The sequence below is a fragment of the Chlorocebus sabaeus genome, chromosome 16, assembly GCF_047675955.1.
Source record: "Chlorocebus sabaeus isolate Y175 chromosome 16, mChlSab1.0.hap1, whole genome shotgun sequence".
Lineage (NCBI taxonomy): Eukaryota > Metazoa > Chordata > Mammalia > Primates > Cercopithecidae > Chlorocebus > Chlorocebus sabaeus.
In genome coordinates, this window is record NC_132919.1 from 59,425,818 (window position 1) to 59,448,879 (window position 23,062).

General features: G+C 42.4%; 1 protein-coding gene, 1 long non-coding RNA gene and 1 pseudogene across 6 annotated transcripts in view; 1 reads left to right on the forward strand and 2 right to left on the reverse strand.

Moving 5' to 3' along the window:
• The first annotated feature begins 1,121 nt into the window (after positions 1-1,121).
• HELZ (helicase with zinc finger) overlaps positions 1,122-23,062 on the forward strand; it is a 175,380-nt gene continuing 153,439 nt past the window's right edge. For 2 of the 5 annotated variants that reach the window (XM_008012025.3, XM_008012033.3), the window contains exons 1-3: positions 1,846-1,906; positions 3,212-3,267; positions 7,468-7,524. The gene's annotated coding sequence lies outside the window, so the exon portion shown is untranslated. Of the gene's footprint in view, positions 1,239-1,845; positions 1,907-3,211; positions 3,268-7,467; positions 7,525-7,554; positions 7,727-23,062 lie in introns of those variants that run through there. The other 3 variants (XM_008012026.3, XM_008012028.3, XM_073005101.1) reach the window with 3 other exon arrangements.
• On the reverse strand, positions 1,249-2,467 carry LOC140708675 (uncharacterized). The gene is made up of 2 exons (XR_012088858.1): positions 1,846-2,467; positions 1,249-1,564 (listed from the first exon to the last, which is right to left on the reverse strand). It is a non-coding gene; the product is annotated as an uncharacterized lncRNA (long non-coding RNA).
• On the reverse strand, positions 21,302-22,133 carry LOC103243164 (large ribosomal subunit protein eL42-like; annotated as a pseudogene).

Sequence of the window (23,062 nt, forward strand, 5' to 3'; positions counted from 1 at the left end):
AAATAAGCAACTGGGGTACCCTGGAAAGAGACGTTGGAGCCTTCTTTAGACGGGACAAGCATTCCCTTTTCCAGCAGGTGGGGTGTTGCCAACCCCCCAGCCTAGCCCATGCCTTTGGTGGCTACCTGGCTGGGCTGCCTAAGAACCTGGCTCCAGGCTCCAGTTTCTCCACTTATTCCGAGGTGAGAAGCAGGTGACTCAGGGGAGGTTGCTCCCCAGCACGCTGCGTTCTTGGCTGGGAATGACTCACTACCTCGTTCCCTCCTTCACGAGTGACCCGGGGCCAATCCCTTAATGTGTCTACACCTCACTCTTCTCATCAGACCGGGACAATTGCCTGGTGGAGTTTTTGACTCCCCAGGGGCAGGGCTCCTGTCTGCCACCGTCCACGTTTCTAGTGAGGCCGCTGATACGGTCCGGAGGAGCGTAAAACCCTCGGGTAGACCCAAGGCCCCAGGCCCTCCCCGTGCACCGAAAGGGGGTTTTAATGCCAGTGCGTCTGCGTTCTTTTAAAGGGGGAGCCGTTCAACAGCATTTTGTACCGAATACAATTCGCAAGCATTCCTGTCTTGCAGAATTTTCTTTTGGGTATCTCCTTGTAAAAACTCGCTTGGAAAAAAAAAAAAAAGCAACTGGAGCAGGCCTTCAAAGACAGCAAAGCAGGGACCAGAGGCTCTGGGGAGAGCGCGGGCGGAGGCAGACCAAGGGGCCTCCGTTGCTGGGGGGACCTGGACGGCTGACGCCGGGGCCAGTACTCTGCTCCCCCCGCGCAGCCGAAAGCGGGCGCGGTGTCGCGGGGAGAGGATGCCCGGCAGCAGCGTGGGCTGCGGGCTGGGGGTGCTCGCCCGGGTCCCAGACCTCGGCCCGCGCCGAGGCGCCCCGCACTTTCCAGCGCAGCGGGTCTTAGCCCGGAGACGCCGAGCGTCCCCACTTCCAGCTTCCCGAGCTGCAGCGGCGCCCGCGGTTCTCCCCCGGCCCGCCAGGTGGACCCGCACCAGCGCACCCTGCTCTCCGCCAGAGACCCTCCCCCGTGCCCTGGCTGCCTCCGCGCCCCGCCCCGCCTGCAGCCCGCGTCCCGGATTACCTGCCCCGGAGTCACAGTCCGCAGCCCGGACGCTCCCAGGCGGGATCCGCGGAGCCCGGAGCCACATTCCTAGGGGAGGGGTCCCCACCTAGAGGGTCGCGGATCACGTTACCCGCCGGGAGGAGGAGACCGCGGGAGGCAGAGTAAACAAGGGGTAAAAAGTTGCATTTGGCTCATTTTTTTTTTTTTTTTTTTAAATCGTGCTTCGACGCTGGTGGACTCGGGGACACGGCGTCTTCCCAGTTCCCGGAGCCCGGCGATCCCGGGGCGGTTTCCCAGGGCAGAGGCACCTCTCCGGGCGGCGGGTGCAGAGCTGGTCTGCCCGGCCCTGAAGGCGACCCTGGCCGCTCGCTGGCTTCCTGGAAGCGAGGCCGCAGGAGCAGAAAAGCTCACATCCACGCGCACAAATAAATCCGCGAGCAGCTCCGCGTCGCCGGCGGCAAGGAAACCTCGGGCTGATTCAATGCAGACGCCGGGCGTCTGCCCGGGCAGGAGCGCGGCGGGGCAAGAGGACCGGGCGTGGGGGCAGGGAGGCCGGGGCAGGAGAAAAAGAGAAAACCCCAAAGCCACGTTTTAAAAATGCGGGTGAATTTTCAATGCCGTCAGCCCGGGGGAGGGGAGGGGGCCAGCTGCGGGCGCCGGGGTCGGCGGTCCACCCGGGGCAACTTTCCGGGCGGGAGGCGCGGCCGGAGGGGGCGGCGCCGGCGGCGGGAGGCGGGAGTCGGGGGCCGGGGGGAGTCACTTTAAAGGCTCTTTCTTACCCATAATGCTTTGTGGGGACGTTGACAAGTGGATCCAAGATGGCGTAGAAAGTAATGACAGGTAAGTCCTGACTTCCCCCTTCTCTGCTCCTGGGGCCGCTCCGCGAACTCCCGGAGCTATCCGGGGAGGGGACCCGACTCCCCTCCGGTGTCCCGGACCCCGGGCGCGGCGGCCCCGGGGCGGGCTGGGGGCCGGGGCGGCCCGCGGCGGGGCCTGGGAAGCGGGGCTCTTCGAGGCGAGGCCCGGACGCTGGGGCTGTTTACAGCTTCTTCCCCACTTAGTCCCCTTCCCCTCCGCTGGGGCTCGCGGCGCCCTGGGCCCTGGCCGGAGAGGGGGCCTTGCACGCCCGGCCCGGGAGCCAGCGGGAGGTTTCTCTGGCCCGGGGCACTCTGGGAGGGGGACTCGAGCCTCCCGGCACGTTCCCCTCCTCCGGGTCGCGGCTGGGGGTGGGGAGCGTGCGGGCCTCCCACGCCCCGCTCGATGCCCCCCCTCAGGGCTCGGACTTACACCGGGTGGGGCGGGGGCTGGAGCGGGGGCGTCGGGAAAAGTGGGTCAGGGGTGCGCCCCCTCCCTCCCCCGCGGAGGGCTCTCGGCCGGAGATTCACTTTCTTCCCCCCCTTTCCCCGCCCCCTCCTCGGAAATGCTCTTTGGCCCACAAGCACATCAACAAAAATAAAGATAGGCTCTCTTTCCTGGAGATTCCTTGAGAGTACTCCAGTACCCTTTTCAAGGGCTCACAGACTGCAGTCTTACCTAGGGAACTTTGATTCCTCTCCCCCAAATTATTGGAGCCTTCTGCACCCTCGCCTTTGCTGAGAATTCTTCAGACGGGGCTGGAAGCCAGGGTCCTCTGATTGTTCTTGGATCGGGATTCTCAGGTTTTGTTTGCAATTCAAAAATTGTCATTCCTTCTCCCTCACAACTTAACACTTTTCAGGCAAATCATTAATATAATAAAAAGTGTAACTTCACAGAGACAGTGGATTCCTGGAGCGGAGGAAGGAGGGAGGAGTTGTCTGTCTTGCCTAGTTTGTTCTTAATTTTGCTCTCAAACTCATATTAACTAAATTTCCTCTCCTTCATTTCTTTCTGTTTTTGAAAGTAAGGTCAGCCCGTGTTGAAAAAGATGACTTTGTTATGTTTTTGAGTTTTAAGAGCATTGTATAATCTATTCTTTTATCTTACTGAAAGGAAATGTTTTAAGGTCAAAAAACAGACTCATTGCAAAGCTGCACACTGTACCATTTTTTGTAACTTTTTCCATTTTAAATGTGGATGCCCTTTCACTTCAGGCTGATAAAATGTTTGCTGCTGATAATGTCTGTTACTGGTGTTGTATAGACACATCTTTTCTATTTGCCTCAGGAATTGGATGAAGTAATTGATCACTAATGAACTACAGTGCTGGTGAGATGTGTAAGGTGAGACTGCAGTTGAAAATACTTTCCTTTTTTTCTTTCTTTATTTTAATCAACGTCTGAGAGTAGGTCTGAAACTGAGTAATTTGATGGGGCCATCTTTGTTTTCCAAATATATCACTCAGTCAAATGGGTCTATGGGCAGGGCTAGATTTAGAAAGGAAAAATATGTTGAATGTACCAATCTTTTCAGTTGCTCCAACATACTCAAACATAGTGGTACTTAACTGAGAGCCAAATGTTACTTGCAGCTATTCTTGATCAGTATCTTCACCAGGGATAATTATAGTTTGCCTATTCAAATTTTCTTGCGTAACTTTACTTGGATGTCTTAATTTTATTTGTGTTTTGGTGTCTATCACCTACTGTACGTTTAGTCCTGGTGATTATGTATATGGATTTTGTGTGTACCTGGTTTGTGGGACTCTTGTAAAGTATACCCTTTCCGTTGGAAAGAATTAGGCAGGTCAGTCACTCCTGCTTTTATTTTCTGAAAAATGGAGTAGTACTTTACTCTTTAATGATTATTTTGAAATAAAGATGATAGTGTTGAGATCTGTTTAGCTTATTAGGGATAAGACTAGTTTGTCATTATGTCCTGATCACACATGGTGTGTGAATTCAGACTGCTTTATTTAATCTAATTTGTAATGCTTTGGATTTAAAGGATATTATTGATACAGTGTTCGTGAATAGTTTTCTGTGCTACAGAGAGGAAGAGAAGTTTGCTACTTTAACATTTTTCACAAGCAGTTTTCTCAACTTAAAATATTTTACTAATTTTTTTTTTAGAAAAACATAAGTAATTGTGTTCTATTGGTTACTGTAGTTTTTTTTTTTTTTTTTTTTTTCTTTCTTTCTCTCCACACATCTGGGCCTCTGGATTGTGAAATCCTCTCACAAATTTTTCATGTCTATCACAACATCTGTTTAAGAAGAATAAGCTGTCCTTTTTTTTTTTCTAGATTGAGGCATGTAATTGACATTTGGCTTTACAAAAATAAAAACTTAGGAGAGGAAGGTAGACATAAACCAAGATTCTTTTGTAAATGCACATATTACATTTTCTTGTATTTGAAACTCAGCAGTGCTTATGTTTATTTCATATAATTTTTATTTTTGGCAGAGCAAATATGGATTTTTAAATTTATTTTTATTTTGCAGATGGAGGCATATTCCTGCCTTAGACCTCCCAATTTGAACTTTAAATATTTATATATATATAGATTTTATATATATCTATAATTTTATGTATAGATAGATTTTTTTTCTTTTTCTTTTTTTTGACATAGAGTTTCACTCTTGTTGTCCAGGCTGGAGTGCAATGGTGCAATCTCAGCTTACTGCAACCTCTACCTCCCAGGTTCAAGCGATTCTCCTGCCTCAGCTTCCCAAGTAGGGGTTATAGGCATGTGCCACCACACCTGGCTAATGTATTTTTAGTAGAGAGAGGGTTTCACCACGTTGGTCAGGCTGGTTTCGAACTCCTGACCTCAGGTGATCCACCCGCCTTGGCTTCCCAAAGTGCTGGGATTACAGGCGTGAGCCACCATGCCTGGCCTTATCTTATTTTTTGAAACCTACAGATAACTTTGTGGAAAGGAGCCAGTGGTCTGCTTTTTGCCTATGGAGATGTTTGTTTGTAGTCTAAAATGGAATATTTAGAATTAGGTAATCTTGTGTGGCTAGTGTTGTTTGACCTGAATTGTGTCAAGACATTTTCCACAGTTCTCACACATGTAGACTATGTGAAGTGTTAGTATTCATTTCAAAGTGATGTTAGTGGTTGGCCACTGAACAACTTGTTACACAGAGTATTCTAAAATGGGAAATGCCATAGTATTGAAGGTTGTGGTGAGGTAGAAGTCTGTGTCTCTGAGCTGAATAAAGACATAGCTTTTTTAGTCTGTCCTTTTTTTTGGCTGGGAAGCTAGGACACTATTTTTAGGTAAGGCTGTAGTTTTTGGGAGTAAGTACCTTTCTATTAGCTGGTAAGCTTGATTATTGCATTTGTTAACAAGAAGTTTTATTTTCTAATGCCATAGATATTAAAATGCATTGTTTTAAAGTTGGTATGTATTTATAGACTGTCCAGTTTTCACTGGAAGAGGAGTGATGCCAAAACAACAGGAAAAGTAATTTTTACTTGCAAAGGGCCTCGTGTAATTAAAAAATCTACAGCATATTCATGAAAGGCTAAGAATAGCGTGCAGAGGGACCTACAAGTAAGCAGGGCAGATCTGATAGATGCATGTGTTTTCTGTTTAAGCAGTAGGCTTGGCATTAATATTGGATGTAGATTAGTCTTTAATTGTCTGTCAGAGACCCTAAGATCCAAATACAGGCCCCATACAAGAAATAAGGACCTTTGCCTTTTGTTTCAAATGTATAGAAGATTTCAGGCCACATTTACCAACAATAGTTATCCAAGAGATGGGGAGGAACTACTTAAAAAAATTATAAGCAAATTTTTAGGTTTAATTTTCATAAACTTAGGTGAATGTACATGCAGATGTAAGCAGATGTAATTGAATTTCTAAGTAATGTTTTGAAATGTTTTCCAGAAGAAAAGTGATACAAGTGGAGAGTATGCCATACAAACTGTCTTGCCATTCATTTCAGTTGATGAGTACAGTCAGGGTTACTTCTGTAGCATTGGCTAGAAGCAGCATATAACATGATAGTTTATTGCTTTGAAGGTGGCTGGGATAATAATTTTGGGTAATCTTGAATCTATTAGAAGTTAATATTCCTCTTTTTAAAAGACCACTGTAGATGTAACAGGAAGAATTTTATTTATATATACATGTAATAACTATTTTGGTCAACTTTTAATTATTTAAAAGAAATGGAAAGTTTTTCATCTAATACCAACAGTCACACCGACTTGTTTACTCTTGCGAATCGTGCTGGGTCAGTTTCTCCAAGTAAGAGCAGGAAGTTGTTTGGTAAAGCAGTGTATACATACCTCTTGCCTTTGAACAAAAAAGAACTTGATTCATTGTCAGGTTCTTCAAAGAATGCATGGCATCTTTGTTGACTGAACTGTTCTGAAGTGTGAATGTTTGTGATTTTTGTCATTTCTGTGCCATATTTTAGGTGTTCTTGGCACATTTGAATTTGCCTTTTTGCTTCCTTCTGCAGAAATTATCTTTGTTGTGATGAAAATATCCTGTAATGCGAGCTTCCTGTCAGTAGGCAACATGTTTAACTAATATAGTTTTAAAAACTTATTTACTTTTATGCAAAACTCCTGTATGCTTATGGTAAACGAATTTGAGCAGTATGTAAGTATGTAAAGTAAAAAAGGTTAAAAAAAAGAACAGCCTCTGTTCTTCCTCTGTCTCTAGTCCTGCTCCCCTGAGCTGAATCTGGTAAACAGCTGGGTGTCATTTAGCTTTTGGAAGACCTCTCTATTCCTGAGATATTCTGACAGTGTGGAAGTAGAGTGAGAAGTCAGAAAAGGCATGGTCATTGAACCAGAGTTTGGATGTTGTGCAAGGACTATGCTGTTCTTATTTTCTGTGATAAGTAATAATGATAAACTACCATCAGCTTAAGATAACTGTAATTTGAATTGTGAAACACGAAAACAGTTAATTCTTTAGTCAGGTTGGTAAAGTTTTGATTTGTTGATCTTTTAAAAGAAATATGCGTGAATTGAATTCATGTAATGTTAGGGCTGGTGGGGGTTAATGGTAGTAATGAATTACCATCTTGAATTTTAAGATAAGCTGCACAGTATATTTACTATAGGCTTTTTATAACTCATCATCTCCTTTAATTCTCATAGCAACTCACGAGACAGGTATTTCCATTTTACAAAGGAAGAAATTCAGGCTTAAGTGTGACTCAACTAACGTAATGTCACGAGACCAGTAAAGTAGTGGAGCTGGTGTTCTTTCTGGAAAGCCTGTGCTCTTCTTTCTCTAGCTAGTCTGAGTGACTTATTTTCCAGATAAGGAAATTTAGGCCTGAAGAAATTAAATGAGTTGCTCAAGGTCACACAGCTTAGTAGTAGCAACATTAAACCAAGCTTGTTTTTAATCTTTGGAGGCTTATCTCAAGACTCTTGGTCCAGTGCTGGTCATGTTACATTTTATTGAACTAGTGTGGACCAAAAGACCACATGCTTTGGAATGATACCTTGGTGAATGGTGTTTTCTACTATGTATTAAAAAAACTTCCTTCTTTGTCTTTCAGAAATTATAAAGAGCTCTGATGGGCTATTTGGGTGATACCCAGTGCAGTGAACTGCAGGTGAGTAAGGTTTAGGAGAAGTTTATTTAGAAAACAAGAATTTTCTAATGCCTGAAAGAATAAGGTGGGACAAGGGTGAAGTGATATAGGGCTGTAGCGAAATGGTGGTAACCTGAAGGCACAGATCCTAACGGAATCGGTTACTTCTGGAACAGACTGAATGATGAACAAGCTCCCAAGAGACTGCCTGCTGCCTTGTCAGGTTAGTGTGTGTGAAAAGAGTGAGGGTAGGTTAATCTTCCACTTCTGTTCAGATGAGTAACTGCATAGGGGCTCAACCTATCTGTGTGCTATTGGAACTTGAGAGGTCCTTCAGTTTTTGTGTCAACATTCTTGAGTGGCGATTACTTTGTTCTTCAGTGAACTTGGTTAAGTATTGAATTGTTTTTCCTGTTATCTGTTGTTTACATAGTGTCATGAATGATTGTATATATCTGCAGTTTTGAGGATCTAAATACTGAGAACAAACATATCAATAGAAACAAAAGGTTGAACTTTTTTTCCTAGTTGTCGTACTACCTCTATTGATACTATTAGTCTTTCAGATTATTTACCTTTTACTGCAATGCCTGTTAATTAAAAACAGTTAAATCTTGAGTATTTATTATTTCACAGTAATTGATCTTCTTGGTCAACTAAGGTATCTTCATCTTTCATTATTATACTTAGGAAATGGTAATACTACAGAAATAAATTAGAAGGCTTTTAATACTTTCCTTGTGAGCATCAGAGTTAAAATTATTATTATTATTATTTTTGAGATAGAGTTTCGCTCTTGTTGCCTAGGCTGGAGTGCAATGGCACGATCTCGGTTCACTGCAACCTCCGCCACCTGGGTTCAAGTGATTCTCCTGCCTCAGCCTCCTGAGTAGCTGAGATTACAGGTGCTTACCACCACGCCCAGCTAATTTTTGTATTTTTAGTTGAGACAGGGTTTCACCATTTTGGCCAGACTGGCCTCAAACTCCTGACCTCAGGTGATCTACCCCCCTCGGCCTCCCAAAGTGCCAGGATCACAGGCGTGAGCCACCGCACCCGGTCTAAAATTATTTTTTAATTAATTTTCTTTTTTTTTTTTTGAGAGGTGGAGTCTTGGCACTGTCACCCAGGCTGGAGTGCAGTGGCACAATCTCAGCTCACTGCAACCTCTGCCTCCCAGGTTCAAGCGATTCTTCTTACCTTAGCCTCCCAAGTAGCTGGGATTATAGGTGCCCACCTCCACACCCAACTAATTTTTTTGTATTTTTAGTAAAGATGGGGTTTCACTGTGTTGGCCAGGCTGGTCTCGAACTCCTGACCTCATGATCCACCTGCCTCAGCCTATCAAAGTGCCAGGATTACAGGTGTGAGCAACCATAGCTGGCCATGAATTTTCAATACTTGTCTTTTGTGAGATATCTTCATCTGCAGAATGCTTCAGCTCTTTTTTTTTTTTTTGAGACGGAGTCTCGCTCTCGTTGCCGAGACTGGAGTGCAGTGGGGCAATCTCAGCTCACTGTAATCTCCGCCTCTTGGGTTCAGGCGATTCTCCTGCCTCAGCCTCCCGAGTAGCTGAGACTATAGGTGTGCGCCACCATGCCTGACTAATTTTGTATTTTTACTAGAGATAGGGTTTCACCATGTTGGTCAGGCTGGTCTCGAACTCCTGACCTCAAGTGATCCACCCGCCTTGGCCTCTCAAAGTGCTGGGATTACATATGTGAGCCACTGTGCCCGGCTAGCTTCAGCTCTTAATAAAATGACTTTCCATCCTCCCTTTTGCACTCTGGCTATGTAAGACTTAAAAGAGTATCTCCAGCTAATTTTTTTTACTCATCTGGTTTAAGCTGGACTTTTTAGCTTTGTGTTTTTTGTAGTTAAAAAAAAAACTATCTACATTTTGCTTTTAATTGTTCTCAGGTCTCCTGGCCCCTGGTTCTTTGATTTGTCTGAGTCCACACTGCCTTTTAACTGATACAGTTCACTGCTAAGTCAGCAAGTTGGCCTTGAGAATCCCAGAGATTTTAGTGTGCCAATACGGTATATTTTTAGGGTTTACAGTGAAACTTGGGCTGAGTACTTGCTGATTGGTTAAAGTAATAAAGAAGTAAATTGTTAAAGTAGTAAATAAATGTTAAACTAATAGTAAAAAAAAAAATTTTTTTTTCAAGACAGAGTCTCACTCTGTCACCTAGGCTGGAGTGTACTGGTGGGATCTCGGCTCACTGCCACCTCTGCCTCCTGGGTTGGGTTCAAGCGATTCTCTTGCCTCAGCCTCCCTAGTAGCTGGGACTTTGCCACGTTAGTCAGACTGGTCTCGAACTCCTGACCTCAGGTGATCCACCCGCCTTGGCCTCCCGAAGTGCTGGGATTACAGGTGTGAGCCACCGCGCTTGACCAGGTTCTTTGTTTCTTGAGTGTTTGCTCTTTTTGCATGACTTGTCTTCCACTGGTTCATAGGGATGGTCAGAGGACCAATTGAGGCAGTTGGCTGGTCCTTGAAAATTTGGGTTTGGGTTAGTTATAGGTCATCATGACCAAGGAGAGTATGAAAACACTCAGTCAAGGCCAAAGTGAGTAGTAGAAGGGAGGGGTGGTCCTTTTGAGACTTTATCAAGCTTGTTTCCTGGAACCCCTTTGTTTTCTCAGTAGGGTAGAACTTTATTAATGTTGAATAAATTGATATTAAATAAATTGTTAAATGTTGGGTTATTATCCTAAGACAATTGATTTTCTTTTTGGCATTTCATTTCAAAATATACATTTTAAAAATTCATTTTAAATTATAATACATTATAGTTTGATTTTTAAAAACTTACTATATCATGAAACATTTACATCTTACAGATTTTATAATTTAACTTTATATATTGAAAGGCTGCAAAAATAATTTCATCAAGTCATGCTACAATTTACCTAAGTCTTTTTATGTTAAGTATTTATACTGCTGTCTGGCTGGTTTTCAGTTAACACTTTAATCTACATCATTGTAGATACTGTTGCATTTTTTCTAATGATATCTTAAGGATAAATTTTGGAGTCTATTATTATGTTCAAGGGTATCAATGTTTTTATGGCTCTTCACATATATTGTCCTACTGTTTTCAAGGGTGTTATACCAGTTTGTGCTCCTAAGAGATACGGATATACCTGTTTTACCATCAGTAGTACAGAAAACCATTTTTTCCTCAGAAGTTTTTGTGAATTTAATAGTGTAAAATGGCACTTTCATTTATTTGTTATATAATATTGAATTTAACTATTTGAGCCCTTTTATGGTGAATTGTTTGTTGATATCTGTTGCTGTATTATGCAGTTAACTATTTAGGCTTTGAATGGTAAAGCTGGTATAACATGGTCAGTAAAAATTGTTTATAAGAGAGTGTGGTCGAAATGGTAAATGATCTTGGGAAGAGTGGTTGAAGGGGAACAGATGGATTATTCCAGGATTCAGTTCAGCAAGTATTTATTGGGCATCTGCTGTGAGCCCCTTTGTATCACTGTGCCCTCTGAGTGGTTCTCGAGTTCTTGTGATGGCATATGCTGGGTTGAAGCAGGACACTGCTTGAGGCTTGACCATTTGTGGGTTCTGGCTTCTGTTGTCTCTCTCTCTTTTTTTTTTTTGAGGTGGAGTCTCGCTCTGTTGCCCAGGCTGGAGTGCAGTGACACGATCTTGACTCACTGCAACCTCTGTCTCGCTGGTTCAGGTTGATTCTGCTGCCTCAGCCTCCTGAGATTCTGGGATTACAGACTAGCACTACCATGCACTACTATTTTTTGTATTTTTAGTAGAGACGGGGTTTCACCAGTGTTGTTCAGGCTGGTCTTGAACTCCTGACCTCGTGATCCACCCGCCTCGGCCTCCCAAAGTGCTGGGATTACAGGCGTGAGCCACCATGCCTGGCCTTCTATTTGTGGCTGCTTGGATTGCTGAGAAGACCACAACTGTCTAGGCCATCTTTAACTCATTCAGGGCATACCAGTGTGCCGTGACACACCCTTTGAGAAGCTCTGTTCTGAGGAATCCAGAGATAAAGGAAACATTGTTCTGTTGACAAGGAACTAATAATTATCTGTAGAGAGAATAGGGGCACCCCCAAATGAAAGGACTAATAGGAGCCATTGAAGGGGGCCATACAAGGTACTTCGGGATTAAGTGGAGGGAGCGATACTACCTCCTTGGGAATATCAGGGAACACTTCAACTGAAGAGGTGGCATTTAAATCACACCACCAGGAAGCCGAGAAGCAAAGGGAAAAGGGCATTCTGGAGGGAAGTCTGGGGGTTATATCAGAAATGTGGGTGTCAGGAAATTGCATATCCAAGTTTCCTGGGTCCTAGGATACGTAAAGGAACATAATGGAAGGTAAGACTGCCAATAGATCAGGACTGGGTTTTGTGGAGGTTTTTTTTTTATATTTAACTTTTTCTTATTTTCATTTTTTATAAAGTTAGGGGATGCTATGTTCCCCAGGCTGTCTTGAACTCCTGGCCTGAAGCGCTTGGCCTCCCAAAGTGCTGGGATTACAGACCTGAGCCACCATGCTTGGCCTTGGAGTTTCTTGAATGTTAGAGTAAGGATGAGTATGATGGATTGTAGGGAAGAGAATTGAGAGACAGGGCCTTTAGTTGGGTTCGTAGTAGTCTAAGGTAAGGCGATGAGAGCCTGAATTGAGTTGGTGGCCATGGAAAGGATTCAAGAGTTATTTTGGAGGTTAAATGGAGAGTTGTGGTGACTAATTAGATGGGGTAGGGTGGGAACAGTTAATTCTGTATCTCTGTTTTTTTTTTTTTTTTTTTTTTTTTTTTTGAGGCGGAGTCTTGCTGTCTCCCAGGCTGGAGTGCAGTGGCGTGATCTCTGCTTACTGCAAGCTCCGCCTCCCAGGTTCACGCCATTCTCCTGCCTCAGCCTCTCGAGTAGCTGGGACTACAGGCGCCCGCCTGGCTAATTTTTTGTATTTTTAGTAGAGACGGGGTTTCACCGTGTTAGCCAGGATGGTCTCAATCTCCTGACCTCGTGATCCACCCGCCTCGGTCTCCCAAAGTGCTGGGATTACAGGCGTGAGCCACTGCGCCTGGCCCTTTCTTTTTTTTTTTTTTTTTGAAGTACAGTGGCTCGATCTCGGCTCTCTGCAACCTCTGCCTCCTGGGTTCAAGCCATTTTCTCGCCTCAGCCTCCCTAGTAGCTGGGATTACAGGCATGAGCTACTACGCCCACCTAACTTTTTTATTTTTTGTAGAGATGGGGTCTCGCCACATTGCCCAGGCTGGTCTTGAACTCCTGAGCTCAAGCCATCCACCTGTGTTGGCCTCCCAGAGTTCTGTCTGTGTCTCTCTTTTTTTTTTTTGAAACGGAGACCTTGCTTCTTCGCCCAGGCTGGAGTGCAATGGCATGTTCTCAGCTCATTGCAACCTCCGCCTCCCGCGTTCAAGCTGTTCTTGTGCCTCAGCCTCCTGAGTAGCTGGGATTACAGGCACCCGCCACCATGCCTGTCTAATTTTTGTATTTTTAGTAGAGACGTGGACAGGGGTTTATATAGAACTTGAGTTCTACATCTCAAGTTAGAGATGAGGTTGTGGTTTTTATGGTTGGGTGGCTGGAAGAATGGGACATTAAGGAAAAAAAAAAGAATAGGGAAGTCAGGAGGGAGAATGGCTCTTAGGAGTTTAGAATGAAGATGAATTTGGTTTTGACTGTGTTGAGTTTAAGGAGCTGGTAGAAAGTTGAAATCAGAGTTTTAATCCTAGAAGGAACTTCAGAGATTTATTGGGGCAACAGCTAAGGAAGTTTAGGGCCCTGAAAAGTTAGAGGAATCAGTGAGGTCTCACAATTAGTTAAAGCAGAACCAAGATGGAAGCTTCAAGATTCCCAGTCCATGACTTCTCTCTGCCTAACACCGAGAAATACTGAAGGTTCTCAGCAGTGGTGTCTCTTCACCCAGGCAACATGCTCAATAGAGTAGGAAGTGGCATAGTTATGTTGGGGAGTGAGGACTTTATTTTCCTTTTTTTATTTTTATTTTTATTTTTTTGAGATGGCGTCTCGCTCTGTTACCCAGGCTGGAGTGCAGTGGTGCAATCTCAGCTCACTGCAGCCTCCGTCTCCCGGATTCAAGTGATTCTCCCACCTCAGCTTCCCAAGTAGCTGGGATCACAGGGGTGTGCCACCACACCTGGCTAATTTTTGCATTTTTAGTGGATATGGAGTTTCACCATGTTGGCCAGGCTGGTTATTTTTTTAATTTTTTTTGAGACAGAGTCTTGCTTCTTCGCCCAGGCTGGAGTACAATGGTGCGTTCTCGACTCACTGCAACCTCTGCCTCCTGGGTTCAAGCAATTCTCCTGCCTCAGCTTCCCCAGCTGGGATTACAGTCATGTGCCACCATGCCCAGCTAATTTTTATATTTTTAGTAGAGACAGGGTTTCACTCAGTTGACCAGGCTGGTCTCGAACTCCTGAACTCAAGTGATCCACCCACCTTGGCCTCCCAAAGTGCTGGGATTATAGGCATGAGCCACCATGCTCAGCCCAGGCTGGTTATTTTTTCATTGAAAGTTTTTTATTATGGACATTTTCAGACATACAAAAGTAGAAAGAAGAGTGTAATCAATGCCCGTGTACCCCGTCCACCTTCAGCCGCTCTCTGTGTTGTTTCATCTGTTTCCTCCCTCTTCATCAATTACAGTGAAGCAAATGGTGAAGCAAAAGTAATTTGGTGACCTTAAATTTTGTGTGTTAGCAAATATGGAGAGTCAAAAAGTTTAATAGGATATGTTCTTAGGTTTCCGCATGGGGTCTAGAGTAAAGAGAAAGAGGACTAATTCCAGAATTGCTATGCTGCCTCCATTTTGTGTCTTTGGGCAAATTAACTTAAGTCTTCTGGGACTAAGTCTTTTTGTTTTCCATGACAATGAAAACTTGCTGCTTGTTAAAAATTGTAAAATACAATACCAGGCACGGTGGCTTACGCCTGTAATCCCGACATTTTGGGAGGCCCAGGCGGGCAGATCATGAGGTCAAGAGTTGGAGACCGACCTGGCCAACATGGTGAAACCCTGTCTCTACTAAAAATGCAAAAATTAGCCGGGCATAGCCTGGCATGGTGGTGCGTGCCTATAATCCCAGCCACTTGGGAGGCTGAGGCAGGAGAATCGCTTGAATCTGGGAGACGGAGGTTGCAGTGAGCTGAGATTGCACCACTGTGCTCCAGCCTGCGTGGCAGAGCGAGACTCCATCTTGAAAAAAAAATTATAAAATACAGATGAATAAAAAAGCTGTAATGGCATCACCCGGAGATATCCACTTTTATTTTTGTAGTAAAGTTTTTTTTTTTGTTTTTTGAGATGGAGTCTCGCTCTTTGTCGCAGGCTGGAGTACACTGTGATCTCGGCTCACTGCAACCTCCCCCTCCTGAGTTCTGAGTTCAAGCAATTCTCCTGCCTCAGCCTCCTGAGTAGCTGGGATTACAGGCGTCTGCCACCAGGCCTGGCTAATTTTTGTATTTTTAGTAGATACAGGGTTTCACCATGTCGGCCAGGCTGGTCTTGAACTCCTGATCGCAAGTGATCCACCCATCTTGGCCTCCCAAAGTGCTGGGATCACAGGGGTGAGCCACTGCACCCAGCCTGTAGTAAGCTTTTAATTTTGGAATACTTTTAGATTTACAGAAAAGTTAGACACGTAGGTCAGAGTTCTCATAACCTCTTTACCCAGTTTCCCCCATTGTTAATGTCTTAAGTTTCCATGGCATGTTTGTCAAATGTAAGAAACCATTGTTGGTACATTTCTATTAACTAATTTTTAGACTTTATTTGGATTTCACCAGTTTTCCCACTAATGTCCTTTTTCTGTTCCAGAATCTATCCAGAATCCTGCAATGAATGTAGTGATTTTGTCTTCTTGGTCTTTTTTGGACTGTGATAGCTTCTCAGACTTTGTTTTTCATGACAGTTTTCAGGAGTACTATTTAGATATTTAATAGAATGGTCCTCAGTTTGGGATTCTCTGATATTTTCTTCATGATTAGACTGTTTCTCATTCTTCCTGATTTTCTTATGCAAAATATTCAATACTTAACATGTTTTACAAAAATGAGATGACAATTATTTTATAATGTTTGTTTTTACTTATAAAATGGGATTATACCATATATATTATTTTATAACTTGCTTTTGTCACTTCAGATCTTCCCAGTAATCTTATTGTTATTGTTAACATTGTATAGAAAACTCTGTTCTGAGTTTTAAAGTCTGATTTGAAAATACAGCATTAGAACATAATCTGTTGGTAAATTGAAGATGGCTTTTAAGGGGCTGTGATAGTAGTGGTGGTGGTAGTAATATGATTCTGTGTCTACACAGGTAATCTGGAAGGGAAAATCAAGAAATAAAAAGAATAGACAATGTTTTATAGTAATACCATTTTCTTGGCAAGCAGTAACGTTTTCTAGAAGTCAGTCTTTTAGTATAATTTGCTTGCTTGCTTTTTTTTTTGAAATGGAGTCACACTCTGCCGCCCAGCTGAAGTGCAATGCCGCGATCTTAGCTCACTGCAACCTCTGCTTCCCAGGTTCAAGTGATTCTCCTGCCTCAGCCTCCCAAGTAGTTGGGATTACAGGAATGTGCTACCAACCCCGGCTAATTTTTGTGTTTTTAGTAGAGATAGGGTTTCACCATGTTGGCCAGGATGGTCTCCATCTCTTGACCTCGTGATCCGCCCACCTTGGCCTCCCAAAATACTGGGATTACTACAGGCATGAGCCACTGTGCCCAGCCTTGCTTGCTTCTTATGTGTGGCTTTTTTGTTTCTTCATATCTTTTAAATTAATAAGCATGTTAAGTGATTTGGGAAGAGGCTCAAACTCTTCAAGAAATAATTCGGAATTCTTGAAGCTCCAGAACTGCTGGAAATCCTGAAAAATGGCTCAGGAAAAATCAAAGTAATAGATGGAAAAAAAAATCTCAATTTTAGCTGTTGATATAATTTTTAGAAAATTCAGTTTGTCTCAGTCACTAAAACAGATGGCAGAAGGCCCATCAGAATATTTATTTTATGTATTTAAAACAGTTTTATACTCTACTAAATTCCATTTATTCTGAAATTTAAGAGAATTTACCTCTTTATGAAAGTGATTGTTCAAAATAGAGCATGGTTGATGATCTTAGTTTTTAGTTTTCTTCTCTGTAGGCTTAGTCTCTCTTCTAATGCTTCTTGCATACTCAGTGATTTCATGTTTTAGCGAAAAGTGCAAATCTGACTGAATATTAAGCACAGTACAATGAGTAAAACTACTTTGCAGAATATTTTGCCTGTATATACTATAGGACCATATAGATTCCAGTTTTGGAAAAATGCAGATGAACTTAAAGGTAATACAACATGCCTCTTTGTGACTTGACATGCTAATGAGAACTGAATTTGGTATAGGACAGTTCTTGGTATGCTTGGCATTTAGGCTATTTTAGGTCATCTTTGGGAAATTTAATTATTTATGGAATGGTTTTAGTGAATTGAATGGTTGTCATGGGGATAAAAATGGTGTAAAATGGACTCTAATTTATAAGATAGTTGTGTTGGGCAGATAAGGCGTTTTACACAATACATTTAATTCAAGATAATAGATGATTCAGAGGCCAATTAATTCTATAGGAAGTAATGCTATTTTAGTTTTGGGAGGAGAGCATCTTAGAGAAGTAGATCTTGAAGCATTTGTTAAAATCTGGGTAGATTTAGGTCCAGAGAGAGGTAAGGAAAGGATGTTCTGGACAGAGGGAACAATGTTATCAGTATCTCAGAGGCCTGACTATGTACCTGGGACCTGTGTTGGGGTAATGGGCAAGTTAGGTTGTAGCCAGATTGGTGGTGGCCCAGATATCTGTTAATGAGCTTTGACATTATTTTACAGGCATTTCAGAGTTATTGTGCCATCTCGAAAGTAATACTTTTTCTCCATGTGGAAGCATGATACACCTTGGCCACACTGGCTCACCAGGGCCTTGCTGCTCAGTGGGGAAAGGGGCACATTCTGATAGGCTTTCTTCCTCTTCACTTGGGTTATTTTAATAATATATCAGCTGGGTGCAGTGGCTCATGCCTGTAATCCCAGCACTTTGGGAGTCTGAGGCGGGCAGATTACCTGAGGTTGGGAGTTTGAGACCAGCCTGACCAATATGGAGAAACCCCATCTCTACTAAAAATACAAAATTAGCCAGGTGTGGTGGTGCATGCCTGTAATCCCAGCTACCCGGGTGGCTGAGACAGGAGAAGCTCTTGAACCCGGGAGGTAGAGGTTGCAGTGAGCCAAGATCACGAGATCACGCTATTGCACTCCAGCCTGGACAACAAGAGTGAAACTCTGTCTCTAATAATAATAATAATAATAATAATAATAATAATAATGATGTATCAATTTGGCTTTTCTGTCTTTTGTCACAATAAAAAAATTTTTTTTTTGAGACAAGGTCTCGCTCTATCATCCTGGCTGAAGTTCAGTGGCATGATCTCTGCTGACTGCTCACTGCAACCTCTGCCTCCAGGGTTCAAGTGATTCTTGTGTCTCAGCTTCCAAGTAGCTGGGACTACAGGTGTGTGCCACCACTCCCAGCTAATTTTTTTGTATTTTTGGTAGAGGCGGGGTTTCGCCATGTTGTCCTGGCTCGTCTCGAACTTCTAAGCTCAGCAATCTGCCTGCCTGGGCCTCCCAAAGTGTATTTACTTTCTAGTTTCAGGTTAGTAACCTAATTTCCACAAGGAAAACAATTAGAAGAATTAATGGCAAATAACTAACTTAAGAAATGTAGATATCCAGTTTTTTCTAGCAATTCTTCTAATTTAAATTTTTGTTTTGTTATATAATGAAATGTGCATTTTATTATATTTGTCCTTTAAGTTTTATTGTTTATATAGTCTAATAAGTAAAATTGTTTATATAGTCTAATAAGTAAAGATATCTTGGGGTCTGATTAAGAACCAATTACGGGTGTTAGTAATTTCTGTCAAAGGAGATAGTGATGATGTTTAATGTAATTCGTCAGTCTTCTAAAACCTTTAGAAATGCAGTCTAATTCATTGCACCTAAGTTAATTATGTGGTAGATACATATATTTTTTCTAATAGGCAAATGTATAAGACAGAGATGCAGAAATCATCTTGAATTTAGATAGAAGAAATTTTAGTTACTACTGTGGTCTCTTGCTATTTGGTCAGTTTACTTTTGCTTAAAGGCTCTCTATTAACAAAGGATTTGGTTTTTTGAGATCAAAGAAGACTATACCTACATTAACAAGAGAAGTTAATTTGAGGAATATAACTGATTTTTAAAATGAAATTATATTTCATGACTTGATTTCAAGGTGGTCTGGTGGTTCTTACTGTCACAGACAGAGGTTTGGAGTGGAAAGATTGATTTTGTTTTTCTTCCAGCATTTACTTTTGGTCCTGGACCAGCCATCTAGCTATGATGGAGTTCTTCAGAAGTATTCTACATTTTTTGCCAAGTGAGCTCAATCATTGTTCCTTTTGGAGAGGTTCTTTCTGAGGCTCCATTCTTGCCTCTAAAACCTACATATGCAGGAAGGGAAGTGCATGGGTTTTGTTTATTCGTAGCACGCTTATCCTGCTGTATCTCCTTTTTAGTTTTAAAAAATCATATCGGTCAGGTGCAGTGGCTCACGCCTGTAATCCCAGCACTTTGGGAGGCCGAGGCGGGCGGATCATGAGGTCAAGAGATCGAGACCATCCTGGCCAACATGGTGAAACCCTTCTCTACTAAAAATACAAAAATTAGCTAGGTGTGGTGGTGTGCACCTGTAGTCCCAGTTACTGGGGAGGCTGAGGCAGGAGAATTGCTTGAACCCAGGAGGTGGAGGTTGCAGTGAGCTGAGGTCACACCACTGCACTCCGACCTGCGCGACAGAGCGAGACTCTGTCTTAAAAAAAAAAAAAAAAAATCAAATGTGACTTTCAGATTCATATTTTAAAAATAATTTTTACAATATTATCATAAAAATTAACATGCAGTAAAATTGATGTTTTTTGCTATACAGTTTTACTAATTTAACACATGTGCACCCAGTCAGGATACAGGGCAGTGTCATCACCCTAAAAACTCCTCATGCTATTCTTTCATAGTTACCCCTACCCAACCTATACCTGCTCGCAACCACTGATCTGTTCTTCATTTTTGTAGTTTCATCTTTTTGAGATAAGATAGTATAAATGGAATCATACAGTACGTCAGCTTTTGAGACTGGGGTCTTTTATGTGACATAGTGTTTTTGAGATTATTTCATGTTATTGCATATATTGAATGCTCGTTCCTTTTTATTGCTGAGTAGTTTTATATCACAAAGAGGTCTGTTTCTTCACTCATTAAAGGACATTTGAGTTGTTTTCACTTTTTAGCAATTATGAATAGAGCTGTTATGAATATTTGTGTTCAGATCTTTGTGTGAACATCGTTTTCATTTCTCTGTGGTATCTGAGGGGCAAAGGGGATTGCTGGGTCATATAGTGTAGTGTGTGTATTTGATTTTATAAGAAGCTGCAAACCCTTTTTCCAGAGTGGCTAAATCATTTTATATTCCTACTAGCAATGTATAAGGGTTCCAATTACTGTACATCACTTGGTGTTATCAATTATTTTTAATTTAGCCATTCTGATAGGTATGTGGTGTATCTAATCATGGCTTTAGTTTGCATTTCCCTAATGGTTAATAACATTGAACCTCCTTTTATGTGCTTGTTTGTTATCCTTATATCCTCTTTGCGGAGTATCTGTTGAAATCTTTAGCCCAGTTTTTATTTGTTTTTTTGTTGACTGTTGGGAGTTCTTTTTTTTTCTTTTTCTTTTTTTTTTTTTTTTTTGAGATGGAGTCTTGCCCTGTCGCCAGGCTGGAGTGCAGTGGTGCGATCTCGGCTCACTGCAACCTCTGCCTCCTGTGTTCAAGCGATTCTTCTGCCTCAGCCTCCCAAGTAACTGGGATTACAGGTGCACGCCCCCATGCCCAGATAATTTTTGTATTTTTAGGAGAGATGGGGTTTCATCATGTTGGCCAGGATGGTCTTGATCTCTTGACCTGGTGATTCACCTGCAAAGTGCTGGGATTACAGGTGTGAGCCACCGCACCCGGCTGGGAGTTTTATGTTCAGACCTGAATCCTTTTTCAGATAAGTGATTTGCACAAAATTTCTCCCAGTCTCTGGCTTGTCTTTCATTCTTTTAACAGTGTCTTTCATAGTACAAAAATGTTTAATTTTGGGAAAATTTATCAATTTTTCTCTTTTGTCAGATTGTGCTAAGATGAATCAATTTTAGAACAAGTTTCTGTTTTATAAAAGTGGTAAAAAGTAACTTACGGATTGGATACTCTCTGAAAGTTGACTTTTGTGGAAGAATGCAAATTCTTACCATTTTATGGAAAGATGGTACTAATTAATACACTCCTTCATCTTGAGACACATAGGACTTTTGCTTAACCAAGGAGATAATTGGCTTGGGGTGTGTGTGTGTGTGTGTGTGTGTGTGTGTGTGTGTTTACATTTTTTAAAATGGTAATCACTATCGTGGTTATTAACACAGACATACTTTTTATAATGCAGAACTATGTTAACTCTGTTTCAGAATTAAAAGATGATATTTTACTGTCACATTTGGTGCTTTTGGGAGTGCTGGACTTTGAGTGTTTACTCCATTGGAATAGCATTAGAACCTTAGTTGCTTGTGGGCTCAGAATCAGTGTCATGGCTAAAAGTAGGAGTTGTCGGACTGCCTTGACATGAATCCTGCCTCTGTCGTTTACAGTGTAACTGGGTTTCAGTTTCCTCATCTGTGAATGGGAATGATAATAACAATTCTAATATCTACTTTATAGGGTCATTGTGAGGATTAAATTAGATTATGTACATGTAATCGACAATGAACATTCAGTAAAAGCTTGTTGTTATTACTGAAGTAACTTTATAAGTTGTTAAAACAAATGCTTTGGGCTTATATATGTATGTATAATATATTTTGAACATAAACTCAATATTTTGTTGTCTTAATAATAAAAGACACGTAGAACTGGATCACTTGACCCTTTCTCTTCTTATCTCCTTCCAGTTCAAAATGCTTAGATGTTTTTAATAGCCAGCATTCTCTTAGATCTGTTTGGGCTCAACACACTCAAGTCTTAGCACAGTCTTCTTTGTAGTTTTAGCCTTTTTCTGGAAGATCGGCTTAGTTTTCCGACCATAGCCACTCTGTTTGCTGTCATAACGCTGCTTTCCCTGGGCATACAGAGAATACTTGCCCTTCTTGTACTGTGTCACTTTGTGGGATTGGTGCTTGCCACACTTCTTACAGAAAGTCTGGTGGGTTTTAGCAACATTTACTGTGTTTGTGTGAGCACTATGGGCACGGAAAGCTAGGCTTATATTTTTAAGACACAGAAGAATCATATATCACACTAAGCCATTTGTCTCCCATACTCACTTATTTTTTCTTTTTACACTTACTGTTATTAGTAATAAATAACATGATCATTGTTATTAATAATCGTGTATACACTGTTTTACAAGACAATTATCAGCTCATTTGGTACTGATCAGATTATCTAAGTTAAGACTGTCTTGGTTCCAACTGCCTAAAATATCAACCTAAACTGACTTCAGCTGGAAAAAAGTTTCTTGGCTTACCTAACTTCGAAGTCCAGGCACAGCTAGCCAGAGCTGGATTCAGGGGTCAGGTGATGTCATCAGGACTCAGTTTCTCCCTGTGAATCAGCTCTGCGTTTTCTTGTATAGACTTCAGTTGCTGACACTGTAAGAAAAATGGCTACGGTATATTCAACCACCTGTAGCTTCTCAGAATTTAGATTCAGCTGGAAGGAGTATCAGTTTCCTTCCCAGAAGCCTCAGCAAGTCTCGTGGTGTCTCATTGGCTCTTACAGGGTCATATGTCCTACCCTGAGCCAATCCCTGTGTTCAGGACTGTGAGGCTCGTATTGGCCAGTTAGTGTCACATGCCACCCCACACAGGAACCACATGGTCTGAGAGATGGGGGGAGGTGAATTCTCAAAGGGAAATTGTGGGCTTTTATTACCAGGAAAGGGAATGGGTATTTGGTGGCAAAACAACTAATGTTCATTGCATGGTGTTAGTCTCTTTTTATAGGTCAGCAGCAGATCAGAGGAGTTAGTGGATTTGGATTAGAGTGCTGGTTTCTGATTTCAGCTTTCTTGCTTGTGAAGTCACATCCTCCAAGTCAGTGTTTCTCATAGGGATAGGAGTTTGCAGGAAATTAGTGTTTTATGTTCTTTTGATAGAAGTTTGGATAATTTTTTTTTTCTTTGAGAAGGAGTCGTGCTCTGTTGCCCAGGCTGGAGTGCAAAGGCACAATCTCAGCTCTCTGCAACCTTTGCCTCCTGGGTTCAAGCAGTTCTCCTGCCTCAGCCTCCCGAGTAGCTGGGACTACAGGCACGTGCCTCCACAGCCAGCTAATTTTTTGTATTTTTGGTACAGACAGGGTTTCACTGTGTTAGCCAGGATGGTCTTGATCTCCTGACCTTGTGATCCACC